This window comes from Typopeltis vanoorti, chromosome 17, assembly GCF_054136105.1.
Source record: "Typopeltis vanoorti isolate ZY-2024b chromosome 17, IOZ_Tvanoo_1.0, whole genome shotgun sequence".
Taxonomy (NCBI): domain Eukaryota; kingdom Metazoa; phylum Arthropoda; class Arachnida; order Uropygi; family Thelyphonidae; genus Typopeltis; species Typopeltis vanoorti.
The window spans coordinates 30,449,085-30,465,885 of NC_143565.1; the positions used below are offsets into that span (position 1 = coordinate 30,449,085).

General features: G+C 36.2%; 1 pseudogene; it reads right to left on the reverse strand.

Moving 5' to 3' along the window:
• Positions 1 to 608: 608 nt before the first annotated feature.
• LOC150097261 (serine/threonine-protein kinase meng-po pseudogene) lies at positions 609 to 14,176 on the reverse strand (annotated as a pseudogene).
• Positions 14,177 to 16,801: the final 2,625 nt, after the last annotated feature.

Sequence of the window (16,801 nt, forward strand, 5' to 3'; positions counted from 1 at the left end):
AAAAATCAAGTGCTTAGATGAAAAATAAAGCTGTTCGCCTATCTAGTTGGCTGGAGGGACTTATTTTAAGTTTCAAGATTAATATTTTGTATGCGAAATGGTTTTTAATCACGCACGAGCTGGCCAATCCAGATGTTGCCACTGGGTTGGCTAAATTAATCTGGAAGTACTTTATAGAGCGTGGATATGTTGTCGATAGATTTGTCTAGCGCATTTTTTTTAACCCCAGCTAGTTATGCAATTGGCAGCAACAGTTGAACCACGTGATATGAGTGATAGAATTATCTTTGCCCCAAATTTTGTGATATGTAACATCGGGTCAGGCTTATGATTCCTAATATCACATAATACGAGATTTGGTCGTTGTCCCTTTTCAATCACATGGTTTGAGTAATATTTACAAGTACTAATGAAGGGTCACAGCCATCTCTCAACTCTTAGGGATATTTAAGCAAATATTTGGTAATTCCCGTGGGAAGGAATAGTTTATCACTTAGCCTACTTACATTCATATTTGTAAGAGGAGAAAACGAAAATTTAGGTAAGAATGAGACCTTCCCTTAACTATGGCCCTGTACTAATTTATATTACAGCCGTATAATAGATTATTACCATGTGTCGCTGGGCTCATGAACTTGGTGGTCCATTGAGGACGGCTGTCTGCAGCAAGATGGTCGGTTGTCACATGGGCTGGAAAGAATCCATTCTTGGACTCGCTGTTCTTTAAAGTCTTTGTTAATCTTATTATCTACACCTAGATTTGACAACATCTCCCTGAGTTGATAATCATGAATTCCATCATCGGAACAAATGGCTCCTCTGCTACCACTACCAGTTGCTCTTGGACTACGGCATACTATCCACCGGTCGTCTAGATATTTATATACTTCCACAACGCCATATCTTTTAGAAGGTTTTGGATCCATCAATCGTCGGAAAAGACGGAGCAGTCTTGGAGAAAATCGACGAAAATCTTTGGGGATACGCGTGGTTTTTCTTTTTTGCCAGTTCTGAAATTCTGTGAAATTGGGATCTGTGATATCGGCTTTCTCCCAAGGAAACCTACCAAGTATGGCCCCTAGCATTAACATGGCTAGCTGCCACACGTCTGATCCTACTTCCACTGTGTAGCCTTCCAACCGGACGGTTTGCCAAATCTCTGGAGGACAAGTCGGAAGTGATTTCGTACGCTTTTTCACCATAGTTCCAACTCTTCGGGTAAGGCCAAAATCTGTTAGTTTAACTTTGGAATAATCTGCTTGGAAGATAAGTACGTTTTCGGCTCTAACATCGCGATGCACAAGATCCTGGCTGTGGATAAACTCAAGAGCTGAACTCACTTGCCTTACCACCAGTTTTACTTCACTTTCAGATAGTCCACCAGCTTTTTCGATTGCTTGCGCAAGATCTTCTAGTGGAGCTACTTCCTGCGCAAAAACGAAGCAGTCAGTAGTTTCAAAAGAAACATCATAAGTGTCCAGGATAGCTGGAGGGGGAAAAAAAAAGAAAGAAAATTAATACATTTAGCAATTTTACAATTTTTTTTTTCAATTATTTATTTTCACTGATTTTTTTTTTTTTTTTTGGTCTGTTTATTCAGACTTTCACAAACTATGATGAAAGAAATATAGTCATTACCACTATTGCTCACAATGATCTTGTATGGAGTTCAAAATAAACAAATATTGGAGTGGAAAATCAGCATACATACTCTTCAAATAAGATGACCTGTTTAAGCATAATAGCTCCGAGAGTAAGCAGAACATTATACTATGAAGCAGAATAGCGATGAAGTTATGGTGTGGATTTGTTTCTCTGGATTTCGAATAGGAGTCCTTGTCATAAGACTGTGACATAGAAATGACCAATGCTCAGAATTAATATGATGACCCAAGTAGTTAAATTATGAAGAATGCTAAGATAGTTTTAGAAAGAGTACAAATGTTAGACTGGTTAGTACAGAGTCCCGATCAGAACTGTGTTGGCTTGAAAGATTTTTGCAAAGATTCCAAATGCCAAATTTGAACACAACGATTTTCAATAAAAATGAATCTAATAAACGCTTACGCATCTAAATAAAATGTACCTAAAAAAAAAGGAACGAAAATAATATAGTCTTCTAAGTTGTGTATTAATTCAAACCAGTGTTTAAATCCTAAAGAGTCAAATTTCGTTGTAGTTCAGTTTGAGCTGAGAACTTCACTTGTTCTTGAGGCTTAATACAGGGTTTGAGAACTCGATCAGTCAATAAGTAGTCAATTCTGCCAGCCGAAAGTGAAATCTGTGTATTTTGGTATGTAGTCCTAATTTAAACCACGAGTGTGATACTTTTTGTTCTAAAGCTAGTTACAAGACCATGTTCAACTTAATTATAATCAACTAAAATCGTCTATGAACTCATGTCCAGTAACTGAAGCAACACACACACACACACACACACACACACACACACACACACACACACACACACACACACACACACACACACACACACACACACACACACACACACACACACACACACCGACCAAATAAGATTTCATACTGCGTATTGTGATATTATACAAGCCCGAACTACCAAAATATAACCTCTATGGAGCGCAGTCGAAAAGAAAATGCAGACCAACTATTTTTAAGGCTTGTAAAATATAGCGTCAATGTATTTCTGCTAGTAATTTTAGTTAGGAAACAAAAATGAAAGAAAATGGCAGGAAGAGGTTGTCTTGATTTCGGATTGGAATTAAGATCGAAAGAAAACTATAAGATCAGTGCATTATGTTAACTGCGTGTGTTCTTCGGCGGGTTTGTCCTGTTTCGCGGAATAAAAGAAAAACGAGTTTCTGGGCTAGGAAAAGAAATGTCTTTATAATGGTTTCTTGCGTCTTAGACTGGATACGAATCTAGGTTTTCCAGTCGAATAGTAATTTGACGCTGCCCTCGTAACTGTCCTACGAGGCGCTGAGGATGTCGGGGGGGGAGAATGTTACAGCTCTAAGGAAGAGCAACTAAGTAGTATCCTCTATTGTAAAATTAAGTAAGAATAATACAAAATAATTAAACTTAAAGAATCAGAAAAAAAAAGAAGAAAACATACAATTTCCTAATATTCGTTTGTTTCATTTTATATTACATATATAATATAAATAAATAAATAAACTTCCTAAATAATTCAGATTATTTGTTATTTATTTCTTTTATTAACTTGAAAGAAAGTGCAAAAATGTCTACGAGTGCTAAAAATCAAAATGCATGTTTTATTTTCCACGATGGAAAAAAAAAAAAAAAAAAAAAAATGGCAATTCCTGCTGTTGCTGGGGATCTGAAAATAAGAACTCGTTTCCAGCTAAGGTAGCAGAACATTCGAAACAATCTTCTCGGATTTATCAGAAATCCTAAAGGGAAAAGAAAAAAATAAATAAAAAGAAAAATGTTATGTGAAGGTCTCTTGCATTTTACGAAGTTTTTAATGTTGTCGTGGCAATATTTCAGCTGCTTCCTTATGTGAAGTATGAAGTGTGCTCGTATTTCCAGCGGGCGTAGTCTGTTGAAGATTGAAACGTAAAAAAATGCAAGAAAAAAAAAAAAGAACTTATTCGTTCGGAATTTTTTTTCACAGGTCAGTGATTATTTTGTTATAAGGGACTGCAGTATGTAGGCGGATGTTCGTTTATTTTTTTTTATCTATCTATTATTTTTTTACATAAGATGTAATTTCAGTGTACCTGCTTAAAAAGTGTTTATCAATGAAATTGGGATTTTTTTCGCGAAACAGAAAAAGGAAAAATTTTTTCTGTATCGCGAAGATGAGAAGTATTGTTGGAAAAAAAAAGATCTACGTACGATTTATGTTGATTCAATACAAATAATATATTATAGTTTGAAAATAAGAACCTTTGACACTCAAGGGCAATATCTGAAGGCAATATTCAGTGACACAGCAAGGGAGGAATGCGATGGAGTTGACTGTAAGGATAAAATCCGAAGTACGTGTAAGACAAGAAGTTAAACAAACTGCTCTGGAAAAAAAAGAATACTATTCTAAAGCATTTTATTTTCCAAAAGAGCAGACGAAGTTACAAAGTTCTTTTAGCATACGGTTTGGGAAATGATACGTAGCCAGTTTTCCCTTAGCACTCACCGATATCCATGAAAACCTCATGGTTATTGATGATTATTTGGATGCATAGGAGCAAGAGTAGGCGGACGAATGCCGTCATCTTGTGATGATTGTAAGCTCTGACACTCGTATTGTCTGTAATAGTGTAGGTTATTCGATTATTTATTTATTTTATTTTTGAGATGCTGGGATTATAAATCAGTTTCCGAGGAGGGGAACTATTTATCTGTCCTATAATCGGGGAACGACTATTTTTTTTTTAACGGTTTTCCTATGAGGTCCTTTTGGGGGTCCAGTATGATCAAAATGGTTACATAAAGCTACATAGGCTGGAAAAGAAAACAATCGTATTGAAATCATAGTTTCTGGAAAGTAATGCAGAAAAAAAAAATCTAAGAAGCTAAACTTGTAAAAGTAATTAAACAAAACTTATTGAATGGAAGGGACCTGAGCGATGCGGGAAATTTCAAAATGGAAAATTGGACAATGAGACTTATTTGTGGCTAAGGTCAGATAGAATACTCTAGTAGGGAACGAGGTAGAAGAGTTTTTCAAATTATCACAAATCACATCGAAAGTTGCTTGAGGAACTTTTGGTATGATTATTCGATTAGTCAGAAGGTGTCATGAGAGAATACAGAGAAAAAATAAGAAAGCAAAGCAGTATAAAAGTAGCTAAACAAAAGTCATGGAAAGAGCGTATGAAAAATAAATATCAGGAAGGAGGTAAAATGTTCTGGAGGCAATCGAGAAAGATTAGAAATAGACAAACAGTGCTGCAAAGGGAATCAGATGATTCTGTCGACATAAAAATTGAAGATAAGAATATTCTGGATATCTGGAGTAATTACTTTGAAATGTCCGTGCGGTTAGCCTAGTGGGTGGCTATGCGCTTCGCAACAATATGCTCGGGGAAGGCATGTCCTAGGTTCGATTCTCGTCGACGACGTAAGGAGCTTAAGGATTTTCCTCAGCCATAGCCAAGTTAGCCGGTCTTGGGTGTGGACCTCAGGGTTTTTCCCCAGTTTATATGGAGTTTTTCATCCCGCAAGCAGGCAAACCGGCCCCGTGAACACACACGGATACAGTCAGGAATACTTAAGACAATCCCTCCAGCCATAGGTCTGAAATGTCAGCCATGCCGGTCCCGAGACCTCCCCGTAAATGGGGCTTACAGCCGTTGAATTACCGTCCGAAATGAATGAATGACTTTGAAATATTGTTAAATGAAAGAAATAGTGGCAGAAAGCTAGTAGAAAATATTCAAAAAAATAATGCAATTAGGAGGTACGTTAACCATTGGATCAACCGGTTTGGTTGGCCTAGTGGTTAATAGTATTGCTCTTCAACAGGCTGTAAGTTCGAATCCTGCGATGTGCGTGGATTACAGTTTGTAATCCTTAAGTGAGAGATGAATCTCACTGCCTGGTGTGAGGCTATCGTTCCACTTATTGTGGGTCTGAAGGATCTTGAAAAAGTTATAAGGCTGGTCTCTAGAGCACCACTTACATGCACAAATATTAAAGATATAAAAGTTTTACACCGGAGATACTGCATAATTTAGAAGGCCAGAAGATGATTATTATAGTAGAGTAGCAGAGCTCTCCTCCAACTGGGTGTTCCTCTTCTAAGTATGCATGCATCTACTTCGTCAGTATTTGACTTACTGTTTTTCGGGAGCGGGTAGAGTGAAAATGCCATTTGCTTCTATAACACTAGGACTTCATTAAAGAATCTGTTCTAAGTGCGATTCTTCGCTGACCAGAGGAGGTTTTTCTAGGCCTGTTTTCAGCCGGTTCTCGAGTTACTCGATCTTTCGTTGACGGCTAAGGATTGAATTGTCATCGATACTCAAAAATGTCAGTTAGGGCTTAAAAAATGTCTCCCTTTGGCGCATAAAACATATTACTTGCCAAAGAAACGAAAGAAATCTCATGTGTTAAAAAAAAAAAAAATCCGTTAACGGATTTTTTAAAACATGAGATTTCTTTCGCTTTCGTGTATACTGTTTCCTCTATGATTTTTAAGAATTTTTTCTCCTAAATTCTATATATAATCTGTTGCAATGTTCTTTAATTCATTTTGATATTAGTTCATTATGATCAAGACTTTTTGGAAATTAGTAGTCTCCCGATCTTTTTTTTTTTAATGCTTTATGAATAAAACCTCTTAACGACTTTTCGTTTCCAAAAAAAAGAGACAGAACATTCACTTATTCCTAACTTTTTTGGAAACCATTTGTAAGTATAGTTCTCTCTCTCATCATCGTCAAGGTGAATTCCAACTGGTGTAGTAATGTGTATTCTATGGTAGATTTTGTTTATGGATCCAAGACATGAGTTTCTTCCAGTCAAAAATTTCTTCTTGCCTGTGCCAAAAATGGCGGCTTAAAAGAAATTCTTCGTTGCTGATCAAAATAACTGTTCGACGTCATAAAACAGTCTTTCTTCTAGATCATCAAAAATACCGCAAAAATAAGCAGGCCACTTGGATGCTTTATTACTGAGACATTATTGTAAATCCTTTAATTTGTGCAATGTACGAGGAACCTCAGTTTCAACAGCAGTCCGGAATTGTTTCTGTAAATCTTCAAACTTTTGTTGAAGAAGAGGGGAGTTAAAAGAGCGTCTTTTACATATTTCCCACAGCAAGCAATAATCTTGCGAAAACATAAGAATACGAGTTTCTAGGGAACCAGATATCGATTCACCTCTACCCATTCACATGCTGGGAAGATTTTCATCACAGATTTCCAGCATTTCAACAAACTCTATGCATAATTGTACTTAGGGGAGAAAAAATTCAGAAACCATTGTGCTGAGTAAGGTGCTTGGCCTTCAAAATGTCTTTGATCCACCTCAACATTAATGAAATGAACGGGAATACGGGGCCAAACTCCAGTTTATGAGGACTCCGATTTAGTAACTCTATAGTCATGTGTAAAGAAAGTCCTTTTAACCCTGTGTTTGTTAGAAATATGCCACAATATCTGAGGTTCCTCTTTTTAGCTATCTACCACACTGTAGACTGACATCTGTACGTCCACTACTGACACGTGCCATTGATTTCTACGGGCTAGGAATAAACCACTACCATACTGTCATTCAACTCTTGCATTTTCATCTTCTTTTAGTCGTTTACCGGATAATTGGATAAGTGTTCCCACTGCGAAGCGGGAACACTTATCCACTTAGTCTCCAAAAAAGCTTTTGTCACTTGTAATTTTTTTTTTTCATGTTGGAAGCGCTTTGTTAACTCTTCTACGGCACCTGTTAGAGTTCGAACAGTGTGCACGAATCTATAACCGAGTTACCACTGGTACCGTAAATATATTATCATTCAGTAATGGGTAATGGAATATATTAATCCATTAGCTTCGTACCTAAAGGAATTCCCTCAGAGTTGAAATTTTTATTTATTCGATAAGTGCGTAACCAGCAAAGCCTGTTTTTTGTTTGTTTAGATCTGCAGTGAAAATTAAGAAGCATAAGAACAAAACTACAAATGTAAGCGATTCGTTATAAGCGATACTTAGTAATGTACCGCTTCAATTCAAACTGCAAACTGCAAATTGAAACTAAGTTAGTTGGTCTCATATGGAGGATAAATGGTTTCCCCTTCAAAAAACATCCTTCAGTATAGGCAAACCAGCCGGAGAACACACGCAATTATCATGTAATACACTAGCCTCACAGCCAGCGGTGTAATGCGAAATAAAATAAAAAAAATCAGCTAACGCCTTTTTATTCCCGTATACGGGAGTAGGCGAGGCCATTTAGCCCTATCTAACTTTTGGAGACTGAGTGGGCAGTTCAATCTCCACTGGTACCCAATCAGAGACAGATGGCCCAAGGCTATCACTAATTAAGCGGTACGCAGTGAAGAGAGACGGCTCAAATGTGCCGCCATCTCGTGGTCCCTAACCCTAACACAATATATATATATTTTTAATGTCTGAAATAATGTGGGTTCTACGGTCGATTTTCTTGAGTTTACAGGACGAAAAACCCGAGTTTCCGGGAGGAAAAACCTGCTTGCCCGTGCCAGCAGGTTCTTCCTCCCGGAAACTCGGGTTTTTGCGAAATACGAAAATACGAAATGCGTAATGCGAAATAATAATAAAAAAAAGTGTTAAGAGGTTTTATTTAGCTTTGTGCCAGTTAATCTCTCCACTCTTTGTTTGCGACTTATAAATTCGTAAAACATGAATCAATAAAGTTATTGCATAATAATATATAAATAATATATTCGTGATATTAATGTAATAAAAAATAATAAAATAAACATCAGAGCACACCCCTGCTCATAGCCGTAGTTGCTTCGCAATTCGAATTCAATATCAACCACACTACGTCTAATATTAGTCTGTTATTAGTTCTTTAGCCAAACGAAATTATTTCAGTAACAAATTTGGCGTGAAAAGCAGAAATTAAAAGAGTAAACTATGAAAATATTCGGGTAAGCAGAAAAATACCATATATGATTCAGTAGTGAAACCAGAGCTAGTTTTAAGAGTAATGTGAATTAATATCAAAAAATCGTTTTTTAAAGTAGGAAATAATAAAAAGCATAATTTTCATTTCAATAATTTTATATAGATATATGTATATATGGTATATTATTATAAATTTTATGAATAAAATATTAAAAATACACCATTACAAAATACTTATTTAATTCGAAATTTTAATTATTATTATTGTTGTTGTTGTTGTTATATTCAATTAACAGAGTTCAGAGTCAAAGAGTAACAATAACATGAAATAGAATAATGAAATCTTGACTGGCAAATGAGTCCAATTCGGGCTTTATCCACATACCCAGAAATCCACACGATATCTCCGTAAAATGTTTTTCTGGAGTGGAGATGGTGTTATATATGGGAGACTCAACTTTTCTACATGTTTCCTAAATGTTCTTGGTATTGCTTTTACCGCTCTTATGACAAGTGGGACTGTTGTTGTTGTTGCTTTCTTTCTCCAAAGTCCTTGAATTTCAGTCTCCAGATCTCCATACTTGGTTAGTTTTTCATGCACTTTTTCCTCTGCTCTACTGTACTGTCCCCTGGTTTTCCCACATCAATAAACTGTACATGTTGTTTTTCGACTACAGTGATGTCTGGCATATGATGTTCAAGACGTCTACCAGTCTGAATTTTAAAGTCCCATATTATCTTAGCATTTTCATTTTCAATAACTTTTTCAACTGTGTATTCCCAAGGGATTTTGCAAGTCGGAAAACCATATTTCTTGCACAAGCTCCAATGTACACCTTTTGCTATGCAATCATGCCTTTGTTTATAGTCTGTATAGGTAATCTTGCTGCATGAATTAATTAGATGGTCCACTGTCTCTTCTTTATCCCTGCACAGTCGACATTTCCTATCCTTACAGATCTTTTCAATCTTCGCCTTTATTGCATAAGTTTGTAGGGTTTGTTCTTGAGCAGCAAGTATCAGATCCTCTATCTCTTTCTTGATGCTTCCCTGCTGAAGCAATTGTCAAGTTAAGGAACTGTCAACTTTCCCATGGAGTGCTTTATTTTCCCATCCTTCTGATCATTTTGTCATTACTTTCTCCTTGTACTTTTTTTTTGTTTGTTTTTGAAACTACTACATTCACTACTTTTTCTTCACAAGCTTCAATTAAAATATTTTCTGTGCTTTTCTTTGATGTAATAATTCGCTTTGCTTCTACTGTTTGCTTCACTTGCAAAAGATAACGTCCTCCACTTTTCCCTGCTATGTATAACCGATCCACATCCCTACGTGTGTTCAAGGCATGATTCACTGTCATTAATTTTCGTGTTTTACGAGTGCATCCGAATCGGCTCGTGTTAAGTCAATTATCCGTGCTGTGTATCTGATTACAGGGATGGCCCATGTATTGACTGCTGTTACAGTTGCCTCCATTCATCTTGGACTTTAGAACTTCTCTAACTCTTTTTCACACACACCGTTTTCTTTTTGACTTCTGAACTTAAAATGTCGCCTGCCTTCAGAATTCCTAGATATTTGTAGGATTCCTGTTGTGGCAAGTTTTTAATTTTCCTTCCATCTACAAAAGCGATTCCTCTGTTGCCTATTATTTTCCCTCGAACTATGGAGGGTGTGTTGCACATTTCTCAAGTCCAAAGTCCATAAATATATTTTCTGAAGATTCGGATTGTATTGAGCAGTGACTCAATTTTTCTGGATGATTTTCCAATATAGCTTGAGGTCATCCATGTATAACAAATGCGATATTTTTCCTGTTTGCTTTGATGTTTGATATCCAAAGCTAGTTTTCTTTAGAATTAATGTTTGCGGAATGAGTGTTAGGATGAACAATGGAGTGATAGTAAGCCACTTTGAAATATTTCTCTGTTAATATTCATTGTAACTGGATTATCTCCATTGACTATTAGCTGAGGTTTCCAAGTGTGCATAACAGCTGTTATAAATTTATTGATGTTTTTACTCCCTGCAAAGATTTCTAAACATTTTATAATCCAACTATGTGGCAAAAAGTCAAATGCTCTCTGGTGATCAATCCATGCCATACATAAATTGGCTTTTCATCTTTTCGAATTTTTTAAAATCATTTTGTCAATTAACAAATGGTATTTTATTCCTCCGGATTTTCTGCAACAGCCCTTTTGTTCAATAGGCAGAAACTGGTGCCGTGATAAATATTGGCTGATCGAAGTTTGTTGAAGTCCTGTTGTTGGCAATTTCTTGGGCGGTAATTACTTGGAACAGTTCATTTTTTTTTCTTTGTTTTTCCAAATCAGAACTGTCCTTCCTGTTTGAAACTGTTGAGCCAATCGAGCATGAGTACTGGAGCATTTGAGTATTTTAGCCAAAATCCATGCACTTCATCTTTATCAGGAGCACTCCAGTTCATTTTTTTTCTTTGTTTGTCTTTAAATAATTTCTGTGGTTATGACAAGGTCTTCCATCTAGGTGCTGTTCAATTGTTTTTCAACATCTTTAATCCAATTAGAATTTTTATTATGTTCTTTTGGACTATCCCAGAGCTTCTTCCAGAAATTGAGTGTTTCCTGTTTAAGTGTTCAATATTGTGTTCGAATTTCCCATCAATATTCGGTAAAACTGATGTTGGTTGGTCCTAAATTGAATGTTTTGCTTGTATTGATTTATTCTGCTTTCATAGCAAATAATCTTTTTTTTTCTTTTACTGCAGCCACAATTCTTTGTTTTAATTCTTCTGATACTTCAGTTATCGTTTATTTTCAAGATTGTATCGCTTTATTTAATTTCCCTTGACCTTTTCTTGCTTAAGTTTTCCTTTTTTTAAATTCTTTAAATTGCTAACATCTGCTCGAAGTTTGTTTACTTTTGATTCTAAACGTAACTTCAATGAAGTTCTCATGTAACTACAACTGCAGCACTGTACATCAGCTGATTTGTTTCTCCAATTGTTTTTGTCGGAATGTTTCTATTACCAAGTTGATGTTGTTCGATATTGCAGCTAGATCTTATCTTCGGTTTTGTTTATGTCGATAGTAGCTACCTTTCTCTGGTGTTATACATTTGTTCTATAATCATACGTTTCAGTTCTTGTTATGTAGCACTTTGCTGGTTATTATTTGGATTATCTGAATTCAAGAAATTTACCTGAAGTGTTTCTTCCATAAGTCTTTCAGTTGTCTCAGGTTCTTGCTGGGATTCTTTGACAATCTTGTCTTTGCAATTTTTCAAGTTCAACATCACTGAAAACTTTGTTTCTTACAATTAATCGCTGCTCGGTGACTCTTGTATCAAGAAATTTCTGTTTCCAAATTTCATACATTGCCTTTTAGTATCCTCTTGATGCTGGATTTGATTCATAATAAACTTTCATAATCACCTTGTTTTCAGATATACTCCATTTCTTTCGTTTTAATTGTTGTTCTTCTTCTTCTAGTCGCATTTCAGTTCTTTGCCCTGGTTGTCCAGTAAAAGCGTTTGAGCCTGTAGTTCATTTATCGCCTGGTGACTAGTAGCTATAGCACCAAACGTGGTCCTTGTCCCCAGGCGACGACCGATCCGATATGGATAACTTCTTTCTTCTATCCATAATTTAAAATGGGGGAAGATGAGGCACACTTAGTCTGGCTTCTCCTGCTCTGCTAAGGTTTGTCTGACTTCGGAGGCCCTGCTGGTAGCTACGATACCACCAACATAGCCCTAGCATCCTCAGTGTGTGCAAGCCCCTCCACCACGACAAGGTGGTACTCCATGGAGAAGCACTACTAATTATTATTGTTGTTGTTGTTATTGCTATTTAGGCACTTCCACGGAGTCTCTGCACCCTAAATTCCTTGGTACCTATTATGTACTCCTTAAAAATATTCACCGAAAGCACACTCACAATGTCCACTAGTAACGTATTCCATTCACTTACTACATGCCATGAAAAGAACGTGGACCTCACTGTCTTCCTGACCACACCTTTTTCTGTGCTTCAAGGGGGGATAACCCTGGGTTTTCCCCCATCTGCGATATGCTGCAAAATTTTGCCTGTAGATATACTGTACGAACTTTTACTAGCTTGAATGCTTCCATCATAGCTGCTCTCGTATTTCTCAAACTCTGAAGGCCACACTCTTTCATTTTATCTCCATACACAGTTTCCACAAGATAGATATAATTTTGGTTAACAGGTGCTGGAACTTTTCGACTGTTTCCTCATCACCAACTCAGGTGACCATATCTGAGCAAAGTAGTCGTCAGATGTGGTCATAGCGTTGTAAAGCAAAGAGTATCTTTCTTATTCCTAGAAGTTAGTGTTCATTTCGACATTGCAATTATCTGATGTGATATCTTATCCACCTTGGCAATGCGGCCTCTAAACTTTAACTCACTGTCTACAACTACTCTCAAGTCTCTAGTTTTCATCAACCAGTTGCAGTAAATTCCCATTAACGTAATACTCACTTTGAAATGTCTTCAACTCAAAATACGAGTACTCAACTCGTACACACTCTTGCACTTAGCAACATTTAACTGGCACTCATTAATATTTGCCCATGGAATCAGTCTGTTCAAGTTCAGCCTGCAAGGATTCTATATCTGAAATGTCAGTTATCACCTGATGTGACTTAGCAACATCCGCATATAACTGAATGTTTCTCTCCATACCCAGCGTCATTAATTTACACGTTAAACATAAGTGTTCCAATGACAGAAGCTCCTTCATACATTACTCTTTGATATCTGTCAAATAAGAATTTCAATCCACGCAACGAATTGGTAATATAAGACTAATATGTAACTGTGCTTTAAGTGGAGCAAATTCTATAATTAAATCGTATCTCAATGCTCTCTCGAAGTTCTTTTTTTCTAATATTGCTCTGCAAAAGTTTATTAACACTGAATATTAGTAAAAAGATGATAACAAGAAAAAATCGCCTTAGGAATAAAGAATAGAAAGTAGAAATCGATTAAAAAGAACTACTGGTCACTACAAAAATACAATGTAGGCCATACAGACATTAAATAAATGCCTATCTATTGAGGATACAAATACATATGCAGAAAATAATTTAGAATAAATTTCTATATTGCAAGGTAACTTTAGTCACACGCATCTATATTTGGTTTATATTGGTTACATGTCAAATGTAGTTTGTATCGAATTTCTTGCTGTATTTACAAGTATACAAGTTCAGTGCTTTTTACTAACAATAACTGCATGATCGTTTACATTGCATTTATTTATTTAGCAACCCAAATAATCTGATGTAGGCTCATCAATATCGTACTAAATTACTCTTCCCATTCCAAATAGTAACGAAGCTTAATAATTTAATTTGTAAATTAAATTCCTTACCGGTATGTGGAGATAGGAAATAACTGTAGTGGAATTCAGTTAGGAAGTCTCGCAGTAGAGTGGTTGATTTAAACACAGCTTTCAATGCCACTTCGGAGCCGGTTTCTTTATGAACACACAAATAAACCTTCCCATATTCACCTGCACCAATGTCCTTCACAATATCGTAATGTTCCTCTAGCACCAGAGGCTCCAAAGAAATGTCTCGAATTTTATGGATGCTGCTATGCTTCTTAGTGGCCATAGTCCTATAAAAAATAATAATAATAAATAAAGATTTTAAAAAAGAAGCAAAAATAAACTAGTTCGTGAATAGACAGATATACATTTTGTAAATTTAAATTGTAAACTCTTCAGTACGCCAAGTAGTTCATGTTAGGGTTATTTTCATGCGATATTATTTTTAGATCTGAACGTTGAGATATTTATTGCGAAATGTTTTTTTTTTTTTCAGGCTCGGTGAAGATAAATATGTGCTAAAAGAGCAATTTTTAATAATCTTTCAACGTGCAGGAGTGCATAAGTGTAGTAGCTGATAGAAAGAGAAAAGAGGCTTATGTTTTGACTACCTAGTTAAAGAAACATTTGAGATGACCTGAAATAGAAAATTCACCCAAGTACGGTAGCGAAAACTGTCTTACAAAATAAAGAACGTGATTAAAAGCGTAATTAAGGTATAAACCCGACAGTAAACAATTATCTTTACTGTTAACTCAAGATTTAGGGATATTTTAAAACCAACAGCATACAGCGAAATCAGATTAAAGTATCTCATAGGATCGAGTGATTTTCTTAGTGTTGTGTTTTTCTCATACGATGACCTAATAAAACTTTCTTATGTTTATATATATATATATATATATATACATACAAATTCAAAATGCTATTCTCTGTTTGTCGTACAAAACGCCACTAGGTATTTATGTCAACTATCACAACTATCCCCTGTTTGTTTGTTTTTTTCCTCTCAGACATTCGTCTACTTCTGCAAATCAATTCACACGCTTAAAATAACCTCAAAAGGGACAATTGATTTATTGTGATGTGCTAGAATTGTCACTATTGGGATTTGGTTAAACTGATTTCTACGTTTCAAACTCATGCCATCAAAAAGAAAATGTGTTGGTAAAGCAAGCAGTTGGCAGAAAAACCATTCATCAGCATTTTTAAACACACACACTGCTTGGAAAGAAGTCAACGGACACCCCCGTGGGCAAAGTGCATCATGCCATGTGTAAATGTATAAATTGGAGAAATATGATGGTCACAAGTCAGTGCAACTGTGTTCAGTTGAAATGGCGCCGCGAAAAGGGAATTGACGGAGTATGAAAGAGGCGTTGTGATAGGATGCTATGCTTCAGGCCTATCTTTTCGGCAAATTGTTGACAAATTGGGCGATTCCATGTCAACAATCACTGATACCATACTGAGATGGAAGTGCAGGGAGTCAACTGCAAGTGCTACCCGCAGTCGACTACCCAACCACATTCACCCAACGTGACCGTAGGTTGCTATGAAGGATATAAAATATTATATTTTTATAATTATATATGTAAAAACATTCGTCTGATGATACGTTGAATGCGGAGTTCCAGACATCGACTGGAACAAAAACATTCGCAACCGAGACTCACAACATGGGGTTCCATGCTGGGACAGGAAAATTTCAAGCCCCATATTACCGAAAAAACATGCAGCGTCGCCTTCATTAGTGCAAGGAACTTGTATAGTGGGACTTAAAAGCTTGGAAAGCTGTGTTATGGAGCGCCGAATCATGCTACACCCTATAACGAGCAGATATACGGGTGTGGATGTGACGGATGCTGGTGAACATGTCTTATCAGAGTGCAAAACCTCAACTATAAAATTCGGAGGTGGCGATTACACGGTATGGTCCTGTTTTTCCTAGTTTGACCTCGGATCTCTGTTTGTGATGCCATGAACATTGAACTCCGAGAGGAATCTGAATGAACATTCTGGACAATGCAATGGTTCCTACTCTGTGGTATTTCTACGGAACTGGCCATTGTTTCTTTCAGCAAGATAATGCACCATGTCGTAAAGCTGCTGCTCTCGGGTGAAGTCAAGAGGTGTCCGTCCTACAACAGTCCAGGACCTCATTACATGCCTGCAGAAAGAATGGTTCAAAATTTGCATTGATGGCTATCGTATTCTTGTGGAAAGTGTGTGTCCCGTAGGATTGCTGCGGTCATCGCAGCGAAAGGAGGTCCTATAGTAAGGTGGGCGCCATGGCTGTTTATTCCTCACACTATGGTATCCGTTGACTTCTTTCCAAGAAGTGTTCAAAACTTATCACATTATATATATATATATATATATAATGTGATAAGTTTATATATATAAATATAGTTACATATCTTCTAATAAGTTTATATATATATATATATATATATATATATATATATATATATATATATATATATATATATATATATATATATAGAGAGAGAGAGAGAGAGAGAGAGAGAGAGAGAGAGAGAGAGAGAAACACATTTGCACTTATAGAAGCAACCTAGTTATAATTATATGCAAGATCACCATTCATTTTTCAAACGCTTGAGCTTCCAAATTAATCAAAAATTGTTTTGAAAAAAAATAAAATAAAATAAAAACTGTCCTCCATTTTCTCCAATAAAAAAAAAGGGAAATTCAAAGTAAGAAAACATTTTCTTCAAGAAAATATGGTTACTGGAGTATAACAGCAGACGATCATTGAAGATATAAAATTCGGAGGTGGCGATTGAATAAATAAAATAAAGTTTCAGAATTACTTGCAAACGGACGGACAAACGATTCATATATGCATCTTCTGCGAAACGCACCCTAGGCAGTGATAGAACAAGGCTAA